Source organism: Harpia harpyja, chromosome 2, assembly GCF_026419915.1.
Source record: "Harpia harpyja isolate bHarHar1 chromosome 2, bHarHar1 primary haplotype, whole genome shotgun sequence".
Lineage (NCBI taxonomy): Eukaryota > Metazoa > Chordata > Aves > Accipitriformes > Accipitridae > Harpia > Harpia harpyja.
The window spans coordinates 69,081,254-69,099,983 of NC_068941.1; positions in this window are offsets into that span (position 1 = coordinate 69,081,254).

The window sequence follows — 18,730 nt, forward strand, 5'->3', positions numbered from 1 at the left end:
AAGGGCCCTCAGTCTGATGCTCTGAGACTTGCTAGGTACAGTGGAGCACAGTTGAAGTCTTACAGAGGTGAGCCAGGGGCTCCTGAGGTAATAGGAGCCAACAGAGGAACACCAGTAAAATACCTCAAAGGAATTAAGGTGTGCTCTTCTAAAAAGGTGGCACAGCCAACAGCCCAGCTGAAGTGCCTCTACACCAATGTATGCAGCATGGACAACAAACACAAGGAGTTGGAAGCCACTGTGCTGCTAGAAAGCTATGACCTAGTTGCCATTACTGAAACTTGTTGGGACAAATCCCGTGACTGGAGTGAGGCTATTGATGGCTACAAGCTGTTCAGAAGGAATAGGCGAGGATGGTGGGGCACAGGGGTTGCCCTCAATGTCAAAAAATGGATAGATTGTGAAGAGCTGTCTCTGAAGAATAGCCAAGAGCAGGTTGAAAGCTTATGGGTAAGAATTAGAGACCAAGGCAACAAAGGGAACCTTGTGGTTGATGTTTACTACAGTCCACCGGATAGACGGGAGCCTATTGATGAAGCCTTGTTACTCCAGCTACAGGAGGCATCACGCTCGCAGGCTCTCATCCTGCCTCAACCACTCCAACATCTGCTGGAAAAGTAGCACAGCAAAACATAGGCAATCTGGGAGACTCCTGCAGTGCATGGAGAATAATTTCTTAAGCCAGGTAATAGATAGCCCTACTAGAGGGGATGCATTACTAGACCTGTTGGTCACCAGTGCAAGTGAGCTAATCAGAAACGTCAAGATTGCAGGCAGTCTGGGTTGCAGTGTTCATGCACTGGTGGAGTTCACAGTCCTGAGAGATATGGGACAGAAGAGTAAAGTCAGGACCCTGAATTTTAGGAAAGTAAAATTCCACCTGTTCAAGGAGTTATTCAATAAGACCCCCTAGGAAACTGCCCTCAGGGATGGGGGAGCAGAATAGAGTTGGCAGATACTCAAGGGTGCTTTCCATAGAGCACAAGAGCTCTTGATCCCCATGTGTAAGAAATCAGGAAAGGAAGGCAAGAGACTGGCATGGATGAGTTGAGACTTGCTGGTCAAACTAAAGGGCAAGAAGGAAATGCGCAGGCAGTGGAAGCAGGGACAGGTATCCTAGGAAGAGTGTAGGGACCCTGCCTGGTTGTGTAGGGATGGGGTCAGGAAGGCCAAGGCACAGTTGAGGTTGAACTTGGCAAGGGACACAAAGAATAATAAGAAGGGCTTCTACAGGTATGTCAGCCAGAAAAGGAAGTTCAAAGAAAGTGTACCCCCTGATGAACAAGACTGACAAACTGGCAACAACGGACGAGGAGAAGGCTGAGGTACTCAACAACTTTTGCCTTAGTCTTCACTGGCAATGTCCCTTCCCACACGTCTCAAGTGAATAAACCTCAAGGCAGGGATTGGGGGAGCAAAGTCCCTCCCACTGTAAGAGAAGATCAGGTTCAAGACCACCTGAGGAACCTGAACATAGGTAAGTCTATGGAACTTGACAAGATGCATCCCAGAGTCCTGAGGGAACTGGCAGAGGTAGTTGCCAAGCCACTCTCCATGATATTTAAAAAGTCATGGCAGTCAGGTGAAGTCCCTGGTGACTGGAAAAAGGGAAACATTACACCCATTTTTCAAAAGGGTAGAGAGGAGGACCCTGGGAACTACCGACCTATCAGCCTCAACTCTGTGCCTGGGAAGATCATAGAACAGATCCTCCTAGAAGCTATGCTAAGGCACATGGAGGACAGGGAGGTGACTCAAGACAGCCAGCATGGCTTCATCAAGGGCAAATCTTGCCTGACCAGCCTAGTGGCCTTCTGTGATGGAGTGACTACATCAGTGGACAAGGGAAGAGCTACGGATGTCATCTATCTGGATTTCTGGAACGCCTCTGACACAGTCCCCCACAATGTCCTTCTCTCTAAATTGGAAAGATATGGATTTGATGGATGGCCTGTTTGGTGGATAAGGAATTGGCTGGATGGTTGCATCCAAAGTAGTGGTCAACAGCTCAATGCCTAGATGGAGATCAGTGACAGGTGGTGTCCCTCAGGGGTCCATACTGCGACCAGTACTGTTTAATATCTTCATCAATTACGTAGAGAGTGGGATCAAGTGCACCCTCAGCAAGTTTGCAGACAACACCAAGCTCAGTGGTGCAGTTGACATGCCTGAGGGACAGGATGCCATCCAGAAGGACCTTGACAAGCTTAAAAATTGGGCCCATGTGGACCTCATGAGGTTCAACAAGGCCAAGTGCAAGGTCTTACACCTGAGTCAGGGCAACCCCTAGTATCAAAACAGGCTGGAGAATGAAGGGATTGAGAGCAGCCCTGCAGAGAAGGACTTGGGAATACTGGTGGATGAAAAGCTGGACATGACCTGGCAATGTGTGCTTGCAGCCCAGAAGGCCAACCGTATCCCGGGCTGCATCAAAAGAACTGTGGCCAGCAGGTTGAGGGAGGTGATTCTGCCCCTCTACTCCACTCTGGTGAGACCCCACCTGCGGTACAGCATCCAGCTCTGGAGTCCTCAGTACAAGAAAGACATGGACCTGTTGGAGCAGGACCAGAGGAGGGCCACAAAAATGATCAGAGGGCTGGAACACCTCTCCTACAAAGAACAGCTGAGAGAGTTGGGGTTGTTCAGCCTGGAGAAGAGAAGGCTCCAGGGAGACCTTGTAGCAGCCTTCCAGTACCTAAAGGGGGCTTATAAGAAAGATGGGGACAGACTTTAGTAGGGCCTGTAGCAACAGGACAAGGGGTAGTGGCTTTAAACTAAAAGAGGGCAGATTCAGACTAGATATAAGGAAGAAATTTTTTACATTGAGGGCGGTGAAACACTGGAACAGGTTGCCCAGAGAGGTGGTAGATGCCCCATCCCTGGAAACATTCAAGGTCAGGCTGGATGGGGCTCTGAGTAACCCGATCTAGTTGAAGATGTCCCTGCTTATTGCAAGGGGCTTGGACTAGATGACCTTTAAAGGTCCCTTCCAACCCAAAGCATTCTGTGATTCTATGACTATGATATTCCTTGGAAAGCTGATCAGTTTAAACAGCCTTGTGAGTTCTAAGTAAAATTCTGTTTATTATCTGATATACTGAATTCTGATATCTGCCAAAGAAAGAATGTCTCTCCATTTTTCCCCCACTATCTCTTCATTACAGAAAACAGAGTTTCAAATGCAAAACACATTTCAATTTCAGATTTGTCATAAGTTTCTTTTATAGACTAATCAACCAAACACTCCTTACTTCTTCAGAATCCAAAATGGTGGGAAAGGGATACAGAGTCAATTTGGCATGAAATACTCTCTCATTACTATTGGGGTTTTTTGGCATACCATTCTAGCTATTTGGGGTCAAGAATCGCCATATGTCCAATAGTAAAACCTAAGACAAAATACATACAGGATTGAGCATGACTCAAATTTATATCTTAGTGTGTTCCTTTGGGAAATGCAGGTTCAGTCTTTTCACAAAGCATACATGATTCAAGTCTTGAAGAGGAAGAAGAATTTAAGCAGTGCTCTGTCCTTTTGGGGTTTTATTTACTTTTTTTAGTTGTTCCCTATTCAGCTTATCACAATTTTAAGCACCTAATTTCTACAAACATGATCAGTCTGGAAAAGTGCCTAAGATGGATGTTGATTAGCCAGCTTGGCATGCTGTGACATTAAGAAAGGACCATCATAAATTCAGGAGACTTTTGACATTAATCTTTGGGGAATAAACCAAAAGGTGGTGTGATGGACCAATGTTAGTGCTAAAGTATGATTTGCTTCCATTGTGTTTTCTAAATCTCATAATCATTAACATTTCTGGGGTTCCTTACTATAATCTGAGAACCCCAACAAAAAAATACATTTTTCATAATTTATAGCACAGGGAATTCTGTGCAATAAATTCTAAAGTAAAATGCAATTATACTGTGCTAAGTTGAACACAATAAACTGTCCCATTACAAATAATGGGAGATGAATAATTAGAGGGAGTATGAGAGGAAACCAGAGTGAATATTCAAAAGCAGAGAAAAATATACATCCAGAGTAAAAATCAGTTGTGACCTTGAAATTTGACTGAATTCATTATAGTTATTTTGTTGGGGGTGGGGGTGAAAGTAATTTTTCCCCAAACGCAAGAGCCAGTTTAAAAAAATATTACTGTCATTTAGAAAGGCGTTAATGAGCTTTTCTTATCCTAGGTTAGTTCTATCAAGTATAGTATTGAAATCTTATATTAATCTAGAGCTTATGTGAAAGACTTCTTAAATGCAGCTTAGTGGATATTCTCCTAAAATAAGCAGCACAGACTCCCTTTCGATTGATATAAAGTGGACATTGATGTAAATTATGCATAATTTATACTGTTGTCTTTTTTGTCCATATCAGCTTCTTAAGTTTTATGAATCACATGGTGCTTTTCTGTTTTCTCAGAAAACCTTAAATACCCAAGACCCAGAGATTTCATATAAAAGACCTCTGTCCCATTAGCTTTAGGTCCTATAAATGGCTGTTAGATGTTCTAACACTCACACAAAAGAAGCGACACAGTTGTTTCAGATTAGTATCAGCAACTAGGTTTGTATTTTATATAGAATTTTACATGCTTCTACCTCTCTGATTTTCTTATATTCATTACAAACTTTTCATTCTACTAGTAGCAGGGGAAGGGGGAGAAGAGAGAAGAGGCAGAAAAGTATCTATTACTGCCTTGTGTAATATCTCAAAATTGCATGCTGAATTAGTAAGATTGGTTCAAAACCAGTTTTTAGAAACTGTAGCTACATCTGAGCTGTCTGATATGCCCTATTCATATAGCATTTATGTAATGCTTACAAGGTTACTACCATTGCATATTTGAACAAAATCCCATTTTGTACTGACAGCTTTCTCTTCAGCAGATAACAGAAGATGGCAATATGACCTCCTAGCCAGACAGTGTTGTAAGCTTAATTACTTTCTGCCTAGTCTCATCTTGCACAGTCAGTATGACCACAGTTATTCTGAGACCTGATTTGCTATTCCTTTTGTTTTATTTGTACCTAGACTTTGTCCCATGAAACAAGCCCAGCTTCCTGTATCCTGTGCCAGCTTCAGAGGTTATGAATGCTTTTTCTCTCTGCATGCCAATTCTAGAGTATACCAGAAATTCTCACAGAAATCAGTATTATGGGTTTGCCCCACTCCAGATGAGAAGGGAATTTAATTTGTTTCCTTACTTCTTGATCATCTGTACCTCATATCTTCTTTAAATGATGTGACCTTCCAACCATGTGTAGCTTTGGAAACATTTTGTGGTGCGTCCAGCTCCTGTTGGTATGCACTGGCTTTTTCTTCCAATAGGCTACTTTTGCAGAAAAAAAAATTCATTCTGCATTTTTATGAAAGTGAGATAATGAGCTAAACAGACTAAAGGAGTTCTGGGTCTGCACAGAAGAGCTATAAAAACCAACAGATCTTTACATTGAAAGACTGAAGTTCCTAATGTGTCTACACAGCTACTGAGAGGATGATGGGGGAGACCGAATCATCACTTCAGATTCAGGTTTCTCAGTTATCACTATAAATACATAGAATTCTTTTAGTTACCTAAATCTCTCATTGAAGTGCCCTCCTGCAGAGGGGAAGTTTGCTACTGTGCAGGGCAATATAAGTCTATTTTTAATGATTAAAGATAACTTCTGGCTCTAAGTAATATTGTGTTCCATTTCTGAATGGTAAGTCAGCTTCTAAAAAATTCTTGGCCTGTTTTGGGGATTAAATATCAATTTTAAATCTGCTGAAATTGAGGCTTAATTCATTTATCCACACATTTTTTGAGATACTCTAGGGTAAACAAGGTATTTGCATTGGGTGGCAGATATTACAATGCCTGCAGGAAACTTATACGCTTCTAAGGTTGAATCTGGGGACCAGAGAGGTTTCATACTGTCAAATGGTGTTAGACATCTATATATGACCAACTGACTCAAGTCCTAAGTGTTAAATAATATTTTAATGCTCTTTTATCCTATGCAAAACAATTGTTTACAGTTCCTACTATTCCAAAGAACTAATTTAGAATAAGTCTCTGCTTTAAGGAGGAACATAGTTTATGATGAACAGCTGTTATTTTAGTTCTAACATGAATAAACTATTCCCTATATAATGTATGATATATATTTTCTTCTTACAGTCTTAAGTATCATTATCTGGGTGAATATGTGAAAATTGTTGAGCCTTGAAAGTGTCATTTACTGTTTCTGACTCATAAATTGGTTAAAATAAACTGACAGTGTTTTAAATAATTACATTATATGCTTGTGCTGAGGCAAGTGTGATTAAAGATAAGATGGCACTTCCCTTCTACCTAGGGATGCCTTCATTTCATTTTTTATTTTTCACATCCACTTATTCCTTGACTACGGGGAGAGAAGAGTTCTTCACAAGGCTCTCCAGCGACGTCCGTCCAGGTAGCTCAAACAATGTCATTGACACTAACATGGAGCACTACCTGTTGCAGAAAGTGTTTTAGGACAAGCCTAACAATATAGGAGTTTCAGAAGCATTTTGTCAGGGACCAGCTATTCAGGTTATTATTAGCCAGAGTTACTGTCTGACATTCATTTGACTGGTTTGAGCTGAATATAACAAAGATGAAATTCAGTGCTTTGGAAAGCTATGAAGCATATACAGTTTCCTGTGACTATGAATATGTGCTTTTACCATTATTTTATCAATTGAGGTCCTGTAGATATCTTTAGTGTGAATATGAAATACTCTCAGATAGAAAGGTCCCCCTCTTTTTAGTGAACCTGCGTGTGGAATTCAGCACCATGGACTCGGAAAAAAGCAGAGATGTCTCTGTATAGTGTAAGCCTGAGTAAATACCACTTTTCCAAAATGATGACAAGTGCTTAACTGTAATTACACACATTTCCAATGCATTTTTTATCTGCTGCAAACCCTGGTGCAAAGTTTTTATTTTTTTACTTATTGTAAATCTTGGGCTGAACTTTTCTCCTTTCTACAGTGTGATAACTTCAAACTTATCCTCAGTGCCTTGCTGATATCAGTTCTGACCCAACAGCATCCTGCTGAATTGCATGAGGCTCTGCAAAGTAGCTTTTATGTTTTAAGGTACAACTACCATAATCTCTTAAGCTATCTGATAAAATTTTAATCTCTCTGCCCTTCTCTTTTAGAAGTCTGCCCAGGAAAGATGCCTTGACAGCATCTTATTTTATTTACTTTTCCCGAATCCCTATATCTGCCATGTTTAATCGTTTATCTTCTTCCTCCAGTTTTCTTCCCCCTCCCCCTCACTTCAATCTTTTCATTCAGCTTACTGTGGCTGAAAACCAGCTTTGCCTTATCCTAATTGTGCAGACTATATTCTGTTATCTAAACACACTCTTTGTCTCCTAAAATGCTCCTGTACTTTACCATTAGATTCTCTCAATGTCATCACTACTTGTGCTTTTCCTTTCTTGATTATTTGATCATTGATGACAGAAAGGATGAGCTGCAGTTTATTAGATTTGCTCTGTGGGCCACGTTGTTGCTAGGTGATACCCCCTAACCATTGCTATAAATACTCAATAATCTTAAGATTAAAATTCCCTGTTACTTTTCATTTAAATAGTGTAAAACACCTGAACTTTGATGATTTAGAGTGCATTATAGAACTATTTGGATTAAGGGAGAATTCTGATTGGCTGCTAGATTATTGCTAAGGGATGGATTAATTTGTGTGTACACGGTTCTGCACTGCTGTTCAGTATTTCAAACTGTTAACCTCATCTTTTTCCAACAGTTTGACATACCTTTTTTTCAGAATAGAACTGTTAGGGGAGAATAAGCCACAACTAAGCAAGCTATTTAGTAATCATGAGGTAACACTCGAGAAGGATTGAAAGTATGAAACTGCTGGGTTGTATGATTGTCCTATGTTAATCACACTCCTTATCTCACCTTGCTCCTTAATATTCATCCAACCAAAATTAACTTCATGGTGCTAATAATTAACTAGTGCATGATCTTGCAAATGTTCCTGTGTGAAATACAGTACCATGAGTGTGTACATGAGTGTACTATGGTAGTTGTTATGAGACTGTCTGCATAAAGTCATAGTCATTTTACTCTCTGGATTGTTTTGTAATTAGGAAGAGAGTTGTCTGGTTTAAATCAAGATTTTTACCAGAAACTGAAATCAGAATGGAAAAGTTGCATGTGCTTATCTATGCTAAATAAAAATTGAGTGAAAATGATTTTTGTATCACTTCAATATTTGGAGATCTTGGCTCTAAACTTCAACCTATCAACAGTGAAGGCTATATAGATTTTATAATATCTGTTAGTCTTAGCTCATTTCATCCTCTGTAATTAACAATTTTAACTGTTGATTCCTTGTGATTTATTTCATTAACAAAACCTAACACTACAGTAGCATTTCATGGTTTTTTTATCCTTTATATTAGCTGTTAAGCTATAGTAGTTTTTCACAGGATACCTGGTCAGCATATTTCTTGTCATTTCCTTCATCATCAGGAACTCCTTGACTGTTTTTTCCTTAAACGTTTTTGTCATTCACTCTGTCACTTCTTTCCTGCCACTTACCTACTCTTCAGGGCAGAAAACATATCTTGTCTATCACATAGAAAGCAGATTATAAATATGTAATATGATGCAAATAATGCTTTCTACCACTAGAAAAATGGATATTTTAAAGGCAAAAAGAGGTTAGGAGACCAAAATTTGCAAAAACTTGTCTTACATATTTTCCAGCGTATTTTCCACTAACAAAGGTTGCAGTAGTGCCTAAAATTGCCAGAGCTAGCTAATATAATTGATTAAGTCTTCCATTTCCTATCTCAAACATTTGTAACTGGAGGGATATTTGTAGAACAACTATTTCCAAAGTAGTCAGTCATAGTCTGGGACCATTACTTACAAATCCATCATGAAAAGAAGTTTCATCTATTTTTGTTTTAATTGGGGCAGCTTAACTGATACCACTTTTTTGTCTTGCAGAAATGTCATGGCCAAGAGGATGAGACTCAGCTGCACTCAGAAACCTCAAACTCAAAATTAGATTCTAAAATAAGCTTTGAAATATTTGAATCCAAGGCACGCAAACTGTCAGTGTAGGTTTTGCAAAGTAGTCTGAAAAGACTAATACTTCTTTTCTGATTTTTTATTACCTTCTTAAATGAAAATCTCTCTCAAAAGTTTTACTGCTGCTATGAAAACATGATTTGCCTGTCGCTGAATTCACCATCTAATTTAGAATATATGCTATTTCATTTCTAAAATATCTAAAAGGAGTTTGTATTTCACTTTGCTTCCAATTATGTAATTACAGTTGATTGGAAGAAATGAAAGTAAACAATGCAAAGGTGCAAATTACTCTGTGATGATACCACAGACATTTCCATTCCTTTACTCTGATATTCAACTCTGATTGCAAAAGATATGGGTCTGGGAATAAAGTCTTATTTCAATTATTTGATCCCAGTACACAAAAAAGAAGAAACTGAGCTACATCATCAATCTTGGAATTTTTCAGTTGCCTTCCAGTTCATAACATTTTGATTTTGGTGAAATTCTAGATAACGTGTTCTAAATGTGAATGCTTGTCAGAACACAGTTCTCAGAATAAATTTTTAGAAAAAAGGAAATAGTTGTAGATGTATTTTTATCACAACAATACAATTGTTATGGGCAGGTATCCAGGGTCATTTGCATCACTGAAAGTAACTTCAAGGATGTTTTTCTTCTAAAGAACAGTATGTAATTAGATTGTTTCCAGTGAAGCTTTTCATGTGTGTTATTGCAATAAAGCTGAGTCAATTCTCTCTAGACTCCATTGTGTGGAAATAAAAACCTATGCTCTGTATTTTGACTTTTCAGTCATTTTAGTTCCTCCCAATTTTCTCCAGTAAACTGTCTCTTTCTGAAATAGTTTATGTTTTCTTTTCTTTTTCTTATCTGACATTTTTTTATTCCTTTTTCTGTGCTTCGCCTCCTCTTCTTGTCTTCTTTCACTCATAGGAATTCAAACCTGAGTGTTTTGCTACACAGGTTCAATACATGGCTATCAACCCATTTGTGCATGAAAAATGAAATAACATATTCTGTTACCTCAGAAATACTTTGACAAATTATTATTCTTCCCCATACCCCATATATGTATTGAATGAAGTGTCTCGGTCATGATGAATTTATTAACTTCAATGGATTATACATTTCCAAAGTCTTTAAATATTTAACTATAAAATATTATTATGTTTTCTTATATTATTGATTTGAATTTTTTGTTCAGTTTTATTTAAAAATCAAACCTTTAATTTTTATTTAAATAGCCTTTCCACTATGCACTTTTTTAGTATTATTATTTTTCAGTTTGCAAAGAATACAAAATACTTTTTTTTAAGAAGAATTATATTTGACTCTGACTTTTGGGTCAAAGTAAAAATAAAAGAAATTAAGATAATATCTTCATATTGTTTCTGTGGACTTTTAATTGCTCTTGATCTTACTTTTAGATATTTGTCATTGTTTTCAATGAGGAAAACTTCAAACACATTTTGCTTAGGTCTGTGCTCTCATTTAGTCATAACCCTGTCAGTATAAAGGAACCATAAAATAAATACTTTTTAAGGCCAATTATGTTGGTACAGGAAAATAAAGTAGCCTTTTAGTCTAAATGATAAGTGGGCCTCATGTCTGTTGTTTCACCCAGACCCCTCACTTCAAAGATATCTGGTTTTTCCCTGCTACTTCTGTTCTTGCTTAGTCCACTTAAGGGCTTTTGAAATATTACCAAAATTTCTAGTTTACCAAGTACATTATTAAAAATATTGTATAAATAATACTCTTTCCTACTAGGATATGTCCATAGAAAAGAGGAAATCTCTGAGCAATAAATAGTGCAGATATTTAAGGGATTGTAGTGAAGACTGTGGATGAAACCAACATGAAGCTACAGAGACAAAATCAAATCTCGCCAATTTTAATGAACTACACTGGGGCAAGAAGGTAACACATTTAAAATAGAAGCATTCTGTATATTAGTATTTTCACAATAACAACACTGTTCTCAACATACAATAACAAGTATAAGAAAGACAACAGAGAGGGAGAAAAAAGTTCGTAAAAAGAGGATAAAATTGATCAATTAAGTGGAGTTAATGGGAAGTTTTCTCTGAGGTGAGTTGGCCCTGAGTTAAGAGACACAAAAGGCTGAAGAAAATGTTCAAAAGCATAAATGGTCTACAGGGGCCAAGCCACAAATGAATTAGGCAGACATCCCACTAAATGTGTTATTTAAGTAAGATGTATAGCTTTACTCAAGTCATTTCTGAATGCTTAATCCTCACTAAAGGTGCAAATGTAGAAAAACAAAATTACAGAAAAAAATTCAGAAATATACTTGAAAAATATAGAAAGAAATTAAACTCAAAATAAATGTGTAAATGAAATTCAGACCTTAGTATAGCTTAGCAATATAGTGAACCAAAGTATATGAAGAAGCATGCAACAGGAAGAAAAAAACTCCCCAAAATGAAGAAAATGTGGAAAAAACATAGCATAATAACAAAGTATCTCCCTGTTTTTATTTTGGTTTATTAAAGAGAAGGCTGAGAATTCATTTCATTATGGTGCATAAGCATTTCCATGTAGGAAAAATAATAACTGTTAAAGGACTCTTAACTTAAGAGATTAATGCACTCAGTATAAAAGCCAGAAACATTCAAATAAGAAACCTGACAGAATTCTTTAACACTGACAGTATTTTTTCTCCAGAAGAATTTACTAAAAGTGGTACTGAATTTTCTGTCACTTGAAGTTCCTATATATTTGTGTATCATGTAACCTGAAGTTCAACACAATTTATTAGTCTCAGTACATTGTAACTGACTAATATTCAAGGGCCTGTCTTAATCTAAAGGTCAGACAAGATGATCTAGTCATCATAAATACATATATATACAGTCAGGAGAGAGCTTAAAAAAAATACCACATTATAGTAAAGAAAGTAATTAAATAAATACCAACCCCCCAAATCTTCAAATAAATTTTAAAAATCAACAAAAAAAATAAATAAAGGAAATTAGATAAGGTACAAGCACAACAAAAATTATATTCATTGTATAGTGCTTGATGTTTTCTGTCAGGGATTAGAGTTCCACTGAACTGGATATAGCAAAAAGGAATAACACAAGGATAGAGACTGTCCCAGATGGCTTATATTCTAAACAATTGACAAAACACAACCACTAACAAACAGGGTCTGCAGGGGAAGATAAGGTTACTGTCCAGGCAGGCATGCATGAATAAATTAGATGTGACAGTGGCTCAACCATCATACCTGGTCATCAACCTAATCAATGGCAACATAGCAATTATTTATAGGAATATTTTGTTACATATTTTTCCTTATGTTTAAGACAGCCAGTTTAATTCATTATATTTGTCTATATCCCATGACATGCAAAAATAAAATTTCATGGTCATGTCTATTTACCATTCTCAGGCTTACTAACGTGAATTAAAATTCACAAATCAAAGGATGACCTTGATTTCCACCAACAGATTTTCCCCTGTCACTGCTTTAATGTTTCAGGTAAAGAAATCTTCTGATCACCAACACTTCCCTAGATTTGCTGACCATAGCTTAGCACTGCAAACCCTTAACTCTGAATGGCCAATTCAATAACTAACCTCTGCCTTTCTTATTCATATTCTCCTTACAGATATGATCATGTCATCTTCAAAGACATCTCTTCATTATGGCAAAATATTTCACCTCAAATATGCGATATAATCGAATAATAATGGGGCCTGCTCATGGTGAGATTAACTTTTCACCAAGGGACATGACAGGAGAGAGACAAAACTTCGGACCAACATTTTCATTAAATAGCTCTAAAGGCAACAGCTAATCTGAATAGATTTATAGTAGCTAAGCAGAATGAAGGATGAGAAGCTCTAAAACTAACAATAAATATAATAATATTCATTAATGACTTGAGAATTAATGTTTTTGTCTCTATAATAATTATACCATAAGCTGACAAACCTTCTGGAATTTTGCTTCAGGGTTTACTTAGCAAAGACTATAGTTATTACCCCATAAACAGGTAGTAAGCATTCTTAGCTCATTGCCAAACAAATGATATGCCTAAGGGGAAATTTCAGACAGACAACAGAAATCTAATCATTTCAGCATTTACCTACTTCATAAACTGTTATACCCACTCAGTAGGTTACTATTTTGATCAAAATTTTTACTACTGAGCAATAATGAAACTCTGTTTAGAATCTCTGCCATTCATGGCGTGTCATCAATGTAAGACTGAAGACTGTATTTGTTTATTTGAGTAGAATGTGTACGACTGTGGAAAACAGACGGTCTCTTTCTTATTTCTATTTTCCTCATATTTATTGCAATATATCAGGATGCATCCACAGGCTATGTACTAAATTAGTGAAGCAAGAAGTAATTCACAAGGCCTTAAAATTATCATTAGTGAAACCATACATAGAGCCATAGTCTTGGATAGCTCTGAAGGATGCAGTGCTGATTTGAATACTTATTTTTATTTTAAATAACAATAATCTAAACATGCTGCAGTTATTTCAGATATCACATGTATTGATGTATTGTTTCTGAAAAGGGGTGAGTACTTTTTAATACATAAGGCTTTAGTTTTTAATGTATAAGATTTTAAGGCACCACAAAAAACTATTTAAAGACAAGATTAAAGTATATTATTTTAACAGCCATTTACTCATATAACAAAAAAAGAAAAAAACTGTGATTTTTTTCCCAGATGAATTGTATATGCTAATCAAAAAATACTGCAAATTACTGAGTGTTACATTCAACACTATATTTAGTAAAAGATTCATGTTATATAATTAAAATATTTATCACTTTTTTTAGAGCTAGAGGCATTGGTATTCATATTTTCAGATTAGACTAACATGCTTTGTTTTGTCATAGTGTATTTGTAGAAAATAATCACAGTTCTACTACTTTTTTATTTCTCTACATACAAGGTCACCATTAGCTTCTTTATATTGGGGAGTTTAACATGCTTTACTGTTTTTATGTTAAAAGAATGTTAGGGCATTAGAGCCAAGGAGATATTTAGATTCATATTTCTTCTCTACTTAAGAAAAACATGGATAATAACATAAAGTAGAGAAGTCATCTATGTTCTTTTGTATGAATTCTTGACTGAATCTTTGTAAGAAGAGATTATTTCTAGAATTGACAGACAACATAGGTGTTATTGGGAAACTTCTTGAATTCCGAGGTAACATTTCTTACTTTAATTCTCAGAACTCCTGAAAATCTGGGAAGTTAATTTTTCATCCACTGAAATGGCAATTTAAGAAAATCTGTGTCCCATTATCTCTTTAGAAACCCAGAAAAGCATGTGTATGGTGAAGCAAACTCATTCCTAATCCTTGTAGTTCAGGTGGAAAGAGCATTCAGCCTGCTTTTGCTTCACTTTTCCTCCTTTTTGCAAGGAGGAACAGTCAGCATGAAATAGGGGATTTACCTTTCATTCTTGACACATATATTTTCACATCCACTCAGAGATTAGCCAAAATATCAGAAGCATAAGAAAGCATTGAAGAACTGCTGAGGAAATAGTCATAAATGTTTGGAAGCCCATACTCCCTCCTCCCCCTCCCTGCCCCCCACCTTTCTTCTCTGAAAATCTCTTTTGAAACTTACATTCTAGGTCACCTCCTCAACATGGAAAAGTACTATGAAATCTAATAATGATCCACAGAAAATAAAAACTATTACAGAAATTACTGCAGAACAATAGATTTAAATATGACACTGTTAAAATAAAAATTTCTTTCATGAAAGTATGTTACATGTTGCTGATTATAAATTTGATGCAATAAAAATTTATTTTCCCATCTTTTTCATGTTAATTAGTGTCACTAATATCCGTAGGACAAACTAAATGGGTAAGGTAAGCTAGATTTGTCCCCAATTTATTTTCTTCTCTGACTTATTTTAATGCAAACATCTTTGAAGACTTTGTATAACCACTTCAAAAATTTAAACATAACCTCAAGAGAGGTTGTGTAGTTTTCAGTTCACTGAACCGGAGAATAGTCTCTCAAAGCTGTTTCAGTGTTGTCATTACTTCCTCCTACAAAAGAAATAGTGACGACTCAAAAGTTGGAAATAAGAATAAATAAGCAAGTACGTTCATAAAGGAAAGCTTTCAAAAAATGCCAATTCAACATTTTTCTGTGTTCTGGAAAGTTTTACCTATGGTAGATAACTGGAACTTTAATTTCAGTATCTGAAATACACTGAATGTCTTTCAATATATTTCATCACTTTGGTACAATAATAATCAGACAATCTGATTTCAGTCCTAAAATTTTCTATTAAAGAACCAATCAGAATAAACACTTTGCTGAACACCATAGATTTAAATCAGGCCCAGACTGCAGTTTCCAAGCCTACATAAATTAATGATGTGTCTAAAGAAGCTGTAGGTTTGGTGACTACTTGTGAGTATGCTTTCAAATAGGAATACAAACAGACATTTTTTCCTTGGAGAATAAGGTCTTCTGAAATCTGTGTTTTACTGACCTGAAGGCTGCACACATCCTGAATGATGGTTTCATGAAAATTACATTAAAGAGGAGCGTATGTTTCAAGAAAATTATACTTTGACTACAAATTACTGACAGGCTGCAGTTATATTTGACTAAATCAAATTTGAAGCATCTTATTTTCCGTAAACGAGACATTCTTGGCAATACAGTTTGTGCAGGAAAAAAAATTAACCCTTTGAATTATATACCCTATGAAAGTTTGAAAATATTCTGCTTTTTATATTTGCTGTGCACATTGTGAATAGGTGTGATTTCATACACTAATTCAAAGTAAATAGTCAGGACTCTATCTATATTCAATGATGCCATACGTACTTGTGTATACACATATATATGTGTGTATGTGTATACTCACATAACAAATGCTACCCATATGTTATGTGGAAATTCATGAAGTGCTTTAAAGGTGTCAGGCTCATTCACATTAGCAGATTCAGTGAAAATACATAATACATTACATTAACAAATGCAGCAAAGAATTCATTTAAGAAGCCTTGTGACAGTTCTCATATTACCTTTAAGTAAGAGTTTGCTTCCTGTTGTTAGAAATTGTTATTAATAATCACAGTATCTCTGAAATGCTTAACTAACATTTTTATAAGTCACATATAGAATTTTATTCCTACATAAATCTTACATCCATGATAACAGTTATTAGATAACCAGACTAAAATCTCCAAGGTATTGAAAGATCCATAAAATGAGGGAAATTGTCAACTTGATAAACTTGACCTAGTCCAGCAGGGAGCCAGCAAGCCAGACAGGGGCTGGGCCACTTGCCCCATGAGAAGAGGCTGAGGGACCCAGGTTTGTTCAGCCTGGAGAAAAGACAGCTTTGGGGGGACCTGAGAGCAGCCCCCCAGCACCTATGGTGAGGTCATTGAGAATATAAAGACAGGCTTTTCACAGTGGTGCATGACAGGAGGATAAGAGGCAACAGGTATAATTTAAAATAAGAGTGGTTCAGACAGGATATAAGAAAAAAAAATGCTGTGAGGATATTTATTATTTGAACTGATTTCCAACCAATGCTGGCACCTCCTTTTTTAGAGGTTTTCAAGGCATGGACAAAGCTGTGTGAAACCTGGGCTGAACTAATTTGATGCTGCTTTGAGCAGGCGATTGGATTAGAGACCTCGTGAGGGACCTTCTGAAATCATGTATACTGCAACTTTTCTGCTCCACAACTTGATGCACCTGCCAGTGCAATTCAAAATATAATTATTTTTTTATCAAACTCATAGACTATGTAAGTCATAGATCATTCTCTTCTCTTTTAGGTAATTCTTTTAAGCAAATGTAATGTCTTCTCATCCTCTCATTGCATGTAGGTATTTTAGATCTCCTTTTTCCTAGTCTGTTAACTCATATTACCAAGCTTTAATTTCATTTTATTATGTCATACTAATATTTCAAATATTTATTCACCCCCTTCCATTTTTTTCCCATTGCTGTACAAAAGATGTTTCCATGAAGTTTCTCTTAATATAAGGAGTCGAGGCAAGAAGTTTTCAACATAGGTTACCAGTGAAGGTACATTATTGTCTCTTTTGGGAGCTCTGCCATGCAAACATATTCATACTGAAGGAGTAAATAGTGAAATGGGAAATATTAGTAGTGAGTCAAAACAATTGAGATTAAAATAAAAATATATTGGCTGCAAATAGTTGCACAAAGTTGTTTTATAGGAATGGTTGTTCAGTAAGGCAGCGAGTGAATAATTCAATAGATTGAATGCACATAGTCCAAAAGATAACTGCTACACCTACCCTGTGAGATAAATTATCTGATTCTACTCAGTAAAGACATCTTACATTATTATGAACGGCTATATAGAAATATCAGATTCATGTCAATAGCAATGAAAAGGAGAGGAAGAATGTAAAATATTATTAGCAAAAGAATTTAGAAACCCCACAATATTTAATTACATTCTTGTATAAACCCATGGTACATCCGCATCTTGAGTGTTTCATGCTATTCTAATCATCCTATCTCAGAAAGGTACAGCCTGTGAAAGTACAAAGAAAGATAACAAGGATGATCAAAGACATGGAACAGTCTTCATATAAGGAAAGACTTAATAAACTAGGACTCCAGCCTGCAAAACAGGCAGCGGGGGATAGATGTAGTAGAGTTGCACAGCATTGTGAAGGGTATGAAGAAATTGATTAGGGAACAATTATTCACTCTCTTTTGGAGTCCAGGAAATAGGAGCATCCAAAGAAATTATCAGGCAAAAGGAAGTACATTTCACACAGAGTAAAATTAAATTGTGGATCTCATTATTATCAAGTGCTGTGGAGACCAAAAGTGTAAGTAGGTTCAATATGTGATTAAGTAATTTAGTGAAAAGTCTATCAAGCTCTATCAAAATACAAGGAAGCAGATACAACCTCTCAGTCAGGAAAAATAGCTAAAAGACATTACCCTGTTTTTACATTTGCTCTCAAAACACCTTCTTACTGCTGCTGTATTCCATATCGCCTTAGATATCCCTTCAGTGCCTTCATTTTGTTTAGCTGTGTTTCTTTTCAGTTACAACACTCAATAATATCAATCCAGCACTGGAAAACTCAGTATTATTACTCTTGTGTGGGCTTTAAATCACTTTGACTGTTTAAAGTAGTTTAAATAATTTGAATATTGATTTTAGATATTGATTACAGGTTTCTGATTGCATTCAGCCCTTTCTCATCTCAGTAATCAAGGATTCAAGGTTTACAAAATCATGAAGGCAAAAGACAACCTGAACGACAAATCCAGTGATGTAAAAACTAGGGAACACTTAATGAAACAAGTGGGAAACTCATTTAAAACAGATGTGAGTAAGTGCTTCTTTCTTTCTGGAAATTTCTGCTACAGAAAGTTTTGAAAACAGGCAGCACCTGCAGATTCCGAAAGGGATTAGACAAACTGGTGGACAAGACGATCATGAGTGGCTACTGGTTTTGAACGTACTCTGTAGCATCCCTCATAAACAAGTCACAGACACTGAGGAAACGCAAGGGAAATGAAAAGCAAACAGTGGCCAGCATCTCCTATTGCTCCGTTGGTAACGGAAAACTAAGCTGAAAGTACCAATGA